Source organism: Thermobia domestica, chromosome 11, assembly GCF_964235325.1.
Source record: "Thermobia domestica chromosome 11, izTheDome1.hap1.1, whole genome shotgun sequence".
Classification (NCBI taxonomy): domain Eukaryota; kingdom Metazoa; phylum Arthropoda; class Insecta; order Zygentoma; family Lepismatidae; genus Thermobia; species Thermobia domestica.
The window spans coordinates 196572522-196585250 of NC_137464.1; the positions used below are offsets into that span (position 1 = coordinate 196572522).

General features: G+C 32.5%; 2 pseudogenes; both read right to left on the minus strand.

Moving 5' to 3' along the window:
- Positions 1-1233: 1233 nt before the first annotated feature.
- Positions 1234-2789, minus strand: LOC145664638 (NADH-ubiquinone oxidoreductase chain 5 pseudogene; annotated as a pseudogene).
- Positions 1234-4391, minus strand: LOC145664636 (NADH-ubiquinone oxidoreductase chain 4 pseudogene; annotated as a pseudogene).
- Positions 4392-12729: the final 8338 nt, after the last annotated feature.

Consider the following 12729-nt stretch of genomic DNA (forward strand, 5'->3'; position numbering starts at 1 on the left):
CTTACTCAATACTGCAATTCTACTCGCCTCAGGAGTCACTGTAACATGAGCTCATCACAGACTAATAGAAGGCAATCACACTCAAGCCACTCAAGGTCTACTACTTACAATCCTCCTTGGCTTATATTTTACTGCACTACAAGCATATGAATACTATGAAGCCCCATTCACTATTGCAGACGCTGTTTACGGCTCAACATTCTTTATAGCAACAGGCTTCCACGGTCTTCATGTTATCATTGGTTCTACATTCCTAGCCACTTGTTTATTACGCCACCTCTTATCACATTTTTCTCCTACACACCATTTCGGATTTGAGGCTGCCGCCTGATACTGACATTTTGTAGATGTAGTATGACTATTCCTTTATATTTCTATTTATTGATGAGGAGGTTAGCCTATTTAATATATATAGTATATTTGACTTCCAATCAAAAAGATCATTTAAATGAAATAGGCAATTAATACAGTTCTAACAACTGGTCTATTAACTATCATTATTTCCTTAATCGTTATAGCCATTTCAACTCTTCTTTCCAAAAAAGTTATTAATGACCGAGAAAAAAATTCTCCCTTTGAATGTGGATTTGACCCTAAATCATCGGCCCGAATTCCTTTCTCATTACGATTCTTCCTTATTGCTGTAATCTTCCTCATCTTTGATGTAGAAATTGCCCTTCTACTCCCAATAACAATTACTATTAACAATACTAATACATTATCCTGATCTCTCGTTAGATTAACATTCCTAGTAATTCTCTTAGTGGGCCTTTATCATGAATGAAATCAAGGGTCTCTAACATGAGCCGACTAATAAGATGGGATAATAGTTAAATATAATATTTGGTTTGCATCCAAAAGGTGTTGCTGTCAACTTATCTCATAAGTAGGAAGCAAACAATTGCACTCAGTTTCGACCTGAACCTTTGGTCTCTTGACCCCTGCTTGTTAGTTGAAGCCAAAAAGAGGCATTTCACTGTTAATGATACTACTGGGTATTCCTATCACCCCAACTAAGGAGATGTGAATAATCAAGAAGAAGCTGCTAACTTTATCTTTAGCGGATTGTACCGTTAACATCTCTTAATATAAAATAATTATAACCCCCTTAGTATAAATATTACATTACCTTTTCGGGGTAAAAAAGAGAGTGCTCTTCTCAGGGAGTATATTTAGGGAACATAATTCTTCTTAGTATCTTCAATACTATGCTTTCAATATAAGCTACCCAAATACACAAATATAAAGAAGCAAAGGAAAATTGTAAAGATTAAAAAAATTAATAAATACATTTTAAATAAATTATCCTGTGAATATTGAATTAATATTGAACCGTCCTTAAAACTACTATACATCCCTTGAGCGCCAAGACATTCTCTCCACCCTTGATCAATGTTATTATAATATGCACCCCCTATATATAAAGGTAATTTAATAATATAATTTGTTGATAAATAAGGTAAAAATCACATGCTTCCTATTATTGTAGAACTAAAATAAAATTTTATACACACTAAAGACTGTCCAATAGAATAGCTTGATAATAAAATACCAACTCACAAACCTACTACACTCACAAGTAGAGCGCCTATTTTTAGATGTAAAGGTAGAACAACACAATTAACACCAGGAAAAATTAGTCAACTCAATGTCGCACCTCCTAAAATTGCTATGACTACCAATCCTAATATTCCCTTACATATAACTCAACCTTCATTATCACTAATAGAATGAATATTAGCACCCCCAAAGCCCTTTCCTGTTAAATAAAATCTTAAACGTACTGAATAACATACAGTTAGGCCTGTAGAAAAAAACAATAAGAAAAAGCTGACTACATTAATTAAAGATAAAGAAGAAATTTCCAAAATTAAGTCCTTAGAATAAAATCCAGCTAAAAATGGCATTCCACATAAAGCTAAATTAGCTACATTTAAACAAGATAAAGTGAGTGGTATCTGACTTACAAGTGCTCCTATTCTACGAATATCTTGTGTATCGCCCACACCATGAATAATTGCTCCCGCACATAGAAAAAGTAATGCCTTAAATAAGGCATGTGTCAATAAGTGAAAAAAAGCTAATACAGGAAATCCCATAGACAAAATTATTATTATAAGACCAAGCTGGCTTAAAGTAGATAAAGCAATAATCTTCTTTAAGTCATATTCGTAATTAGCACCGATGCCGGCTATAAATATTGTCAATCCTGATAATAAAAGCAATACATCTCCTATATAAACACTCAATAAAACATCTCTAAAACGAATTAACAAATAAACTCCAGCAGTTACAAGTGTAGAAGAGTGAACTAATGCTGATACTGGTGTAGGAGCAGCTATTGCTGCCGGTAGTCACGCAGAAAAAGGAATTTGTGCACTTTTCGTTATTGCTGCTAAAATAATCAAACTAGAAATAATTACTATCTCATTTTTATTTAAAACTCTATGCAAATAAAAGACATAATTTCAACTTCCATAATTTAATATTCAAGCGATAGCCAATAAAATTGCTACATCTCCAATACGATTAGAGAGGGCAGTCAACATACCTGCATTATAAGACCGCACATTTTCATAGTAAATTACTAAACAGTATGATACTAATCCTAGCCCATCCCAACCAAGTAGAATTCTAATTAAATTAGGGGAAACAATTAATAAAACTATTGAAAGAACAAATATTAATACGAGCATAATAAACCGATTAAGATATCTCTCGGATCCTATATATTGTTCACTGTAATAAATTACTATTCTAGAAATATAAAGTACAAATCTTATAAACATAAATGATATTCAGTCAAATAGAAGAGTTATAATAATTTTATTTCTATTAAAAGAAATAACTTCTCACTCAATAAATACACTATATCTATTGATTAAAAAACTCAAGCCTATTATGAATAAAAGAACACTTATTCTATTTAAAAAGACAAATCTAGTTATACAAATTGAAAAAGGTCAAACCATGGCCTAAGGGCAACTAAACCTTCTTTAGTTCCACAAACTAAAATTTTATTCTAAACTACTCAAGCAGCTACAGCCATAAGAATCTCGGTCCTGCAAAAAAAAAAATTAATAAATTTAAAGGTAATCAATGTAATATTAATAATAAATATTCTCGCACACTTCCTCCCCAACAAGAATATAAATTAGAATAAGGTATTCCATGTTGAGTATATGAATATAAATATAGTCTATAGGCAGCTCTAAAAAAAAAAAGCAAGGCTAACCCCAATATACTCAATCAAGACCAACCAACAATTCTATTTAACAAACTAATTTCTCCTAATAAATTTAATGTTGGTGGTGCAGCTATATTAGCAATTCTTAATAAAAATCATCACAACCCTAAACTCGGCATAAAAGACAATATTCCACGATTAATTAACAATCTTCGACTTCCTAGACGCTCATAAGAAATATTAGCAAGACAAAATAATCCTGAAGAACACAGACCGTGAGCAATTATTAACGTAAGAGCACCTCTAAATCCTCATAGTCCCATCGTTAGTAAGCCTATCAACACTAAGCCTATATGGGCCACAGAAGAATAAGCAATTAAAGACTTTACATCAACTTGTCGTAAACATACCAATCTAACTGATCAAATACCCACAACTCTAATACCAAATCAAATTAAATTTATGCTTACAGCTACATTTTCTATAAAATACATAATACGCAATAACCCATATCCTCCTAGCTTCAATAAAACTCCCGCCAAAATTATTGAACCACTTACAGGTGCTTCAACATGTGCCTTAGGTAGTCAAAGATGAACCAGAAATATAGGCATTTTAATTAAAAAAAGCAATAACTAAAGCAAAATATCACATATAATATGTAATCCCTAAATCTATTACACTTCTCATATTAATTATCAATAAACTACCCTTAATATATTCTAAATAGAAAATACCAATCAAAAGTGGAAGTGAAGCAAACAGGGTATAAAATAATAAATATATCCCTGCCTGTACTCGTTCAGGCTGATAGCCTCAACCCAAAATTAAAAATAGTGTAGGAATTAAAGAACCCTCAAAAAAAAAAAAATATAAACAATCTAGAAGAAGAAAATCTCAAGTAAAGTAAAATAAGTAGCAATAAAACTAATCTAATAAAGCTTGCACTATAAAATGAACTTCTCAAAACACCTTCTCTAGCCATAATTATAAGAATAACAATTCAAATACTTAATAAAATCAATGAATAGCTCAAACTATCACTTCACAAATAGTAGCCTACCTCCCAGGGAACCAACCCCATACTATTTCTTATTATAAATAAAAAACAAACTCCAATAAGACAAAATTGAACAACTCACCATAATTTAAAATTAAAACCTAAAGGCATCAAAAACAATATAAATATTAAATATTTTAGCATCGTAACACAACTAAAGAATTCAAATAATCACCCCCGTGAGTTCGCACAATAGATACTAAAATTGATAGACCTAAACTACCCTCGCAAACACTAAAGGTTAGAAACAATAAACAAAAATAATTTTCAACATACAGGCTACCTAAAGAATAAGATAGAAGTAAAAAATTTATCAGCACAATAAATTCAAGTCTTAATAAAACCATCAATAAATGCTTACGTTGAATAACAAAACAAGCTATTCCTAAAATAACTAGAAAACAAGAAAATAAAATAAATAATATTTTCATAAGCTTTTATAGTTTAATTAAAACGTTGGTCTTGTAAACCATTAATGAATAATATTCTAAAAGCATCAAGAGAAAGTGCAAACCTATCTTTAGTCCCCAAAACTAATATTTTAATAAACTACCTCTTGAAATTAAAATAACCTGAATATTACTTATAATTTTAGTAGTTTTAAGATTCATTCTAATTCAAATATCTCACCCTCTCTCAATAGGACTAATGCTTATTATTAACACCATTACTACCTGCTTAATTATTTCAACCATAAGAGAATCCCCTTGATTTTCTTATATCCTATTTCTAGTTTTTTTAGGAGGTATATTAGTTTTATTTATTTATGTTACAAGACTGGCATCAAATGAAATATTTACTCTAACACCTAACCTTTTCTTACTAATTTCTTTAGCTCCGCCCCTCCTAATTCTTATAATAATTATTGACCCTCTTATACTTCCAAATATAATTTCACTCCCAGACCCACAGCACTACACAACTAATTACCAAGAAATTCCCGGCATAAAATTTTATATAACATCAATCTTAATAAATACTATTATATTAGCAACATATCTATTTATTACACTAATTGCAGTAGTAAAGATCACTTCACTATACCAAGGCCCTCTTCGACCCTCTAAGTCATATGTCAACACCAATTCGCTTACATCACCCTCTTTTTAAAATTGCTAATAACGCTTTGGTAGATCTTCCAGCTCCTATCAACATTTCATATTGATGAAATTTCGGCTCTCTTCTCGGTTTATGTTTAATCATTCAAATTGCTACCGGCCTATTTCTAGCAATACATTATGTATCAAGTATTGAATTAGCTTTCAACAGAGTAATTCACATCTGTCGAGATGTAAACTTTGGGTGGCTTTTACGTACTTTGCATGCTAATGGAGCATCTTTTTTCTTCATTTGTCTTTACTTACATGTTGGTCGAGGAATATACTATGGTTCTTACCTTTACCTTCATACCTGAAGAGTAGGAGTTGCCATTTTACTACTAGTGATAGCAACTGCTTTTGTCGGTTATGTTCTACCTTGAGGTCAAATATCTTTTTGAGGGGCAACAGTTATTACGAATCTCTTATCAGCTATTCCTTATTTAGGAACAATATTAGTACAATGAATTTGAGGAGGATTTGCTGTAGATAACGCTACTTTAAATCGATTCTTTGCCTTCCATTTTCTCTTACCTTTCATTGTAGCTGCCATGTCCATGGTACACCTCCTATTTCTCCACCAAACAGGATCTAACAACCCTCTTGGCCTTAACAGAAATCAAGATAAAATTCCCTTCCACCCCTATTTTTCAACTAAGGACACTATTGGATTTTTAACAATAATAACAGCCCTAATATTACTTACCCTTTGAAATCCTTACATACTAGGAGACCCTGAAAATTTCACTCCCGCAAACCCATTAGTTACACCAGTACATATTCAACCAGAATGATACTTCCTATTTGCTTATGCCATTCTTCGTTCCATTCCTAATAAACTTGGAGGGGTTATTGCCTTAGTAATATCAATCCTCATTTTAATAATTATGCCATTTTTTCATACTAGAAAAATACGAGGACTACAATTTTACCCTATTAACCAAATTATATTCTGAATTATAGTTAGCACTGTAATCCTTTTAACTTGAATTGGGGCTCGACCAGTTGAAGATCCTTACATTCTAACAGGCCAAATTCTTACAGTTATCTACTTCGCTTACTTCTTATTTGTTCCATATATCTCCTCCTTATGAGATTTCTTACTAAATAAAACTTAGTTCTTTGGCTGAGAATAAGCATATGTTTTGAAAACATACAACAGAGCAAAGCTCTAAGAACTTATTCTCAATTTAATACACTTAAATTAAAAGAGAAATAAAAAGAAGCTTTATGCCTCCTAGAAATAAAAGATAATTAAACGACAAGGGCAAAAAACACTTTCAAGCAAGGTATATTAATTTATCATACCGAAACCGTGGTAACGTCCCTCGTACCCAAATAAATCCAAAAGAAACAAATACTACCTTACAAAAAAATAAAACAGAAAAAATATCATATCCTAAAAACAAAACTCTAAATAAGGCTCTCATAAATAAAATACTAGCATATTCAGCTATAAAAATAAGAGCAAATCCCCCTGCTCTATACTCAATATTAAACCCAGAAACAAGTTCTGACTCACCCTCTGCAAAATCAAAAGGAGTGCGATTAGTTTCAGCTAAACAAGAAGCAAATCAAACTAACGCCAAAGGAAACGTGATTCATAAAAATCATAACTCTTCCTGATAATAACCAAAATTCAGCAATCTATATCTTTCAGCTAAAAATACAAAAGATAACAAAATTAAAGCCAAACTAACCTCATAAGAAATAGTTTGTGCTACTGCTCGGAGACCTCCTAACAAAGAATATGAAGAATTAGAAGATCAACCAGCAATTATTACAGTATACACGCCCATACTTGTACAGCATAAAAAGAATAATAAACCTAAAGAAAAAGTCAGCATAACACTTAAATAAGGAATTCTTAATCATACTAACAAGGATAAAAACAAACTAAAAACAGGAGCTAGATAATAAGGATAATAATTAGATATAGTAGGGAAAACCTGCTCCTTAGTAAACAGCTTAATTGCATCCGCAAAAGGTTGAGGTAAACCACAAATACCCACCTTATTAGGTCCCCGACGAATTTGAATATATCCTAAAACCTTTCGTTCTAATAAAGTTAGAAATGCAACTCCAATTAAAACACAAATAATCAAAATCAAATAAGAAACCACACCTATAACATAATCATAATACATTATTACCTGGACTCAATTCATCCATTATTAGATCCTAAATCTAATGCACTTATCTGCCAAAGTAATCCTCATTTACTTTTATTCCTCAAAAATAAATATTACTAGTACTTGGTCCTTTCGTACTAAAATACTATTATCAATAAAGGATAGAAACCGATCTGGCTCACGCCGATCTGAACTCAGATCATGTAAGATTTCAAAGGTCGAACAGACCTATACACTAATCTTCTGCACCTAGATAAAATCTTAATCCAACATCGAGGTCGCAATCTCTCTTGTCGATATGAACTCTCAAAAAAAAATTACGCTGTTATCCCTGAGGTAACTTAGTCTAACAATCATTAATAAAGGATCATAAAAATACTTAAAAGTAATTATATAAAAAAGAGTTTATTTTATCTTCTCGTCGCCCCAACGCAATAATTAAATAGCAAATCTATTCATTGCCAACTACAAAAATTACTATTTAAATATAAAGATCTACAGGGTCTTATCGTCCTTTTAAATTATTTAAGCCTTTTCACTCAAAAGTAAAATTCAATATTACGAATAAAGACAGTCTTCCACTCGTCCAACCTTTCATACAAGCCCACAATTAAAGGACTAATGATTATGCTACCTTCGCACGGTCAAGATACCGCGGCCGTTTAAAACCTCACTGGGCAGGTCAGACCTTTTATTTTAACAAAAGGACATGTTTTTGATAAACAGGCGGAGGAAATATTTGCCGAATTCCTTTAATTATTCTCTCTAATATACTAATAACACCATTATAAATTGCCTTAACTAATTCAAAGCAAAAGTACAGTAATAAATTAAATGTAACAAAATATGATAAATAACTCAAATAAGTTATAACAAAATCACAAATGATGGCTACTTCTAAGCCCACATCTTTCATTTAATATAAAACCACATTATAAATAATACAAGTAAAGAGCAAATCCCCCTTACTATTACTCACGGCAAAACTACAAAAATTAAGTCTACGACAAGTCTAGCCGCGGCTGAATTAAATTCAATTCCTGCACAACCAGATATAATGGAAACCGAAAGGCATCTCACCACTAAAATAAAATTTACAAATAGTATGCTACCTATAATACCGTAATATTTTAACTCTTTCCATTTCGGGAAATAATTATATAATAATATTATTTAGTGTTCCCTGATACAAAAGGTACAACATTTTATATCTTCTTTCCCTCAAATAAAATTTCACTTATTTAAACATTCCCTTACGGTACTAATTAACTATAATATCAACAAATTAACTCTATACCCTATACAATAACATCAATTAAAGTTGATTCACTTAATCTCAATATAAAAATTAAATATATAAATAAGTATATCCTTCAATCAAAATAATCTGAATTGCACAGAAACCTCCTCGATGTAAACGAATAGCTCAACTAACAAGCTCTATTTTGCTATCAATTCAATCTAGGCACACCTTCCGGTACACCCACTATGTTACGACTTATCTCACCTAAACAAATGAGAGCGACGGGCGATGTGTACATATTCTAGAGCCCTACTCATAATAGCAATATAACTAATATTACATTCAAATCCACCTTCATTTAAATAATTTCATAATAAAATTCGTATAAACATTCTATTGTAATCCATCTCCTCTTACTAATAAGCTGCACCTTGACCTGAAGTCTTCCTCAATAAAGATAATGAAGGTTTATGACCTCTCCTTAATACCTTCAACTACGGCGGTATACAAACTGCCAACAATAGTAAGTAAAATATATCGTGGATTGTCGATTACGGGACAGATTCCTCTGAACAGTCTAAAATACCGTCAAATCCTTTGAGTTTCAAGAATATAACTACTATTACCCAGGTATTACATTTTACATTAAAAATAATAGGGTATCTAATCCTAGTTTAATAAATAATTTCATAGCTTCAAACATAGAATTCATTATTATTAAATAATAATTTCACCTAAAAATAAAAAGACAAAATCCTATAGTTCAAATTTATAACTACACCTTAACCGTCAATACTCCTTCCCTTCAGCCCCCTCGTCTCACCGCGGCAGCTGGCACGAATTTCGCCGGGCCTTACTAAACCTTAACTGCTTCAAACACTAATTAATAAACAAAATCAAGTACTGCGACCAATTATACCTCATCATTTACCTTTAAGATAAATAATACTTACTTCTTATTCAAAAGATTACATGTACAACTAGATAGACAAGAGAAGAAAAGCCAGGATAATACTTTATTATTAATTTATAATGCTAAAACAAACAATTATTAGTTATGTATTTAATCCAATTGATAAAAATTAGTATTAACTAAAACCTGTCTCCCCCTTGTCTAGGATACAATTTTGTTTTTTTCCCCCTTCAAACAAAATTGTATCCTATACAAGTATATTTATTCTCTCCTTACACATATGCTGTAAAAACTAGCATATTCTGGATACGTTAAGCTTATTAATATACCTTTAGCCGGTATCTCAGGTTAATTAAGAGGATTTAATAGATTTTCAAGTCTTAATTATTATTAATATATAATATTTCTAAATTTAATTATTATAACACAATACTCATCTATTTAAATTCTCGAATACTTCTATAAATAATTATTAAATAATAATAAGATGCCTGATTAAAGGATTATCGTGATAGGATAAATCAAGTATTTCAATATACTCTTATTACACCTAAAAGAATTAAACTTTCACCTTCGATATCAAAAATCAACGTGCATCGTACACTAAAGTGTAGAAAGATAAGCTAAGATAAGCTAGTGGGCTCATACCCCGCATATGAAGATTACTCTTCTTTTTCTAATGCTCACTAACCCTAAAACTCTTTTATTCTCTACAACACTTGTGTTAGGAACTCTTATTTCCTTAACTTCTTCATCATGATTTGGTACTTGAATTGGTCTCGAAATTAATCTCCTATCATTCATCCCCCTAATTTCAAAGACCAACAATCAACGTCACACCGAATCTGCTTTAAAATACTTTTTAGTACAGGCCATTGCAAGATCCCTACTTTTAATAGCAATTATCCTACTTTACATGGGACTGCAAACTACATATTATTTAATCACTATTTCCTTACTCTTTAAAATAGGGGCAGCCCCTCTTCACTTCTGAATACCTGAAGTAATAGAGGCTATACTCTGAATAGACTGCACTATTTTAATAACTTGACAAAAATTAGCACCCTGCTATAAAATGTATATCCTATATTTTTACTAATTCCGTACTCCCATGAAAGTAACCTGGCCAGGATATTCTCTTCAAATTTTTCAGACTGAAATCCGTTTATTCCGTACGATTTCGCCCCCTGACACAATACGGAAAAACAAATGCTGTTAAAATCCATACACATGACCCTTCCGGGACTCAACCCGTGGCCTTCAAGCCGATGGTCTATCGCCGCAGACTGCTCGGTTTGGTATGAAGATGTACGTTGTATGATTACGAATAGATCACGACAATATAAGAAACTTTAATCCAAAATGGCCACCCAAAAATCCTTTTTTTAGACCACAAGCTAATCTGGGTATACTGTCATGAGTTTGTTACACAAACGGGGCAACCACCATACAGGGGCACACACACCGTGGGTATGGGAAGAGATTTGTACCATGGAGGTGTAGACTGGCCCCAAGCATTCTTTCCTCCAATGTGTCAAATAGAGCTTACTGTGCAGTAACCTATAAAATTTCAATCAAATACTTTCCATTACTCAATAAAATTATTTGGTTCCAAGCCTTTTTTTAAATATATATATATATATATATATATATATATATATATATATATATATATATATATATATATATATATATATATATATATATATATATATATATATATATATATATATATATAATAATTGCAACAAATCTAACCATGCTAAAATGAAAAGTAGTTTTTGGATTGGTATGGGTTAACACTGTGAAACCTAAAGGCTGGAATATATGAAATCAAAGTGTACACACACATCTACCTATCTATCTATCTATCTATCTATCTATTTAATATATATATATATATATATATATATATATATATATATATATATATACCGACACTATAAAGCAAGTGGGCTGATAGTATACGGTAGTGTCGGGGATGGTGACACCTTTACATCGGACTTTGCTTGTCGTGAAAACATCATTTGACATTAGTGTCTTCATCTTCCACGTACCTATGAGCAATTTACTATATATTCGTGTATTGAAACTGGTAAAACAAATTTCAATGTTTCAAAATATTAAAAAAAAAAAAAAAAAAGGCCAGGGTCGAGAAGCCTTAGACAACTAACAGCAGAGATATATTATCTTGTAAACTATTTGCCCTTACCTTGACAGCTTATTTGAATTTATTTTTAAGACCTTCAGGCAACTTTGGCCCACTCCGAATAGATGATGATGGGGAAATTAGTGGAATGAAGAAAGTGATAGGATACAAGACAACTTCGAGAAAAGACACACACACACACACACACTCCATGTTTGTCCACCACAAAGCTCACATGGTACTAACCGAGATCGAACCGACTTCCACACACACCAGAGGTAAATGCTTCACGGTGTAGCTACCGTGACCAGAGATGGAGTGGATCAATGGGTCAAGTGGAAATGAAATGAAATCTTTGAGTTTTACGTCCCACGCTTATGCCGGTTAGGCTAAAGGAGACGGTGATAATGAGAGATGAGTGAAATGGTGGAATGAAGAAAGTGGGAGGAAACGGGAGCACCCCGAGAAAACCCACGAGCACGGTGTTTGTCCACCACAAAGTTCACTTGGCGGGGGCTGGGATCGAACCCGGGACCCCAAGCACCAGAGGTGAACGCTCTACTACTGAGCCACCGCGCCCCCAATGGGTCAAGTGGGTCAAGTTTTCTGAGTGGATCAGTGGGTCGTGGGTCAACAGCATGTGACCCACCACCCACCGTGACCCACTGCGACCCACCACCCACCGTGACCCACTGCGACCTACCGACTCAGTATGATCTACCGACCCTGTCTGCTCACTGCATTGTAGAGAGTATCTTCTGAAGACTGGTAAATTTGTCTCCGTTTTACTTTCAAGACCTTCATTTCCCTTTCTTTTCCACTTGTTTCTGTCTACTTCCCTGAGATGAGTATATCTAACCAAGTGAAAAAAGAACTTCGGGCACTTTTGGATATTAATATTTTAATAGTAATAATAGCAATAGGACTTACACTACAACTTGGCTTTCG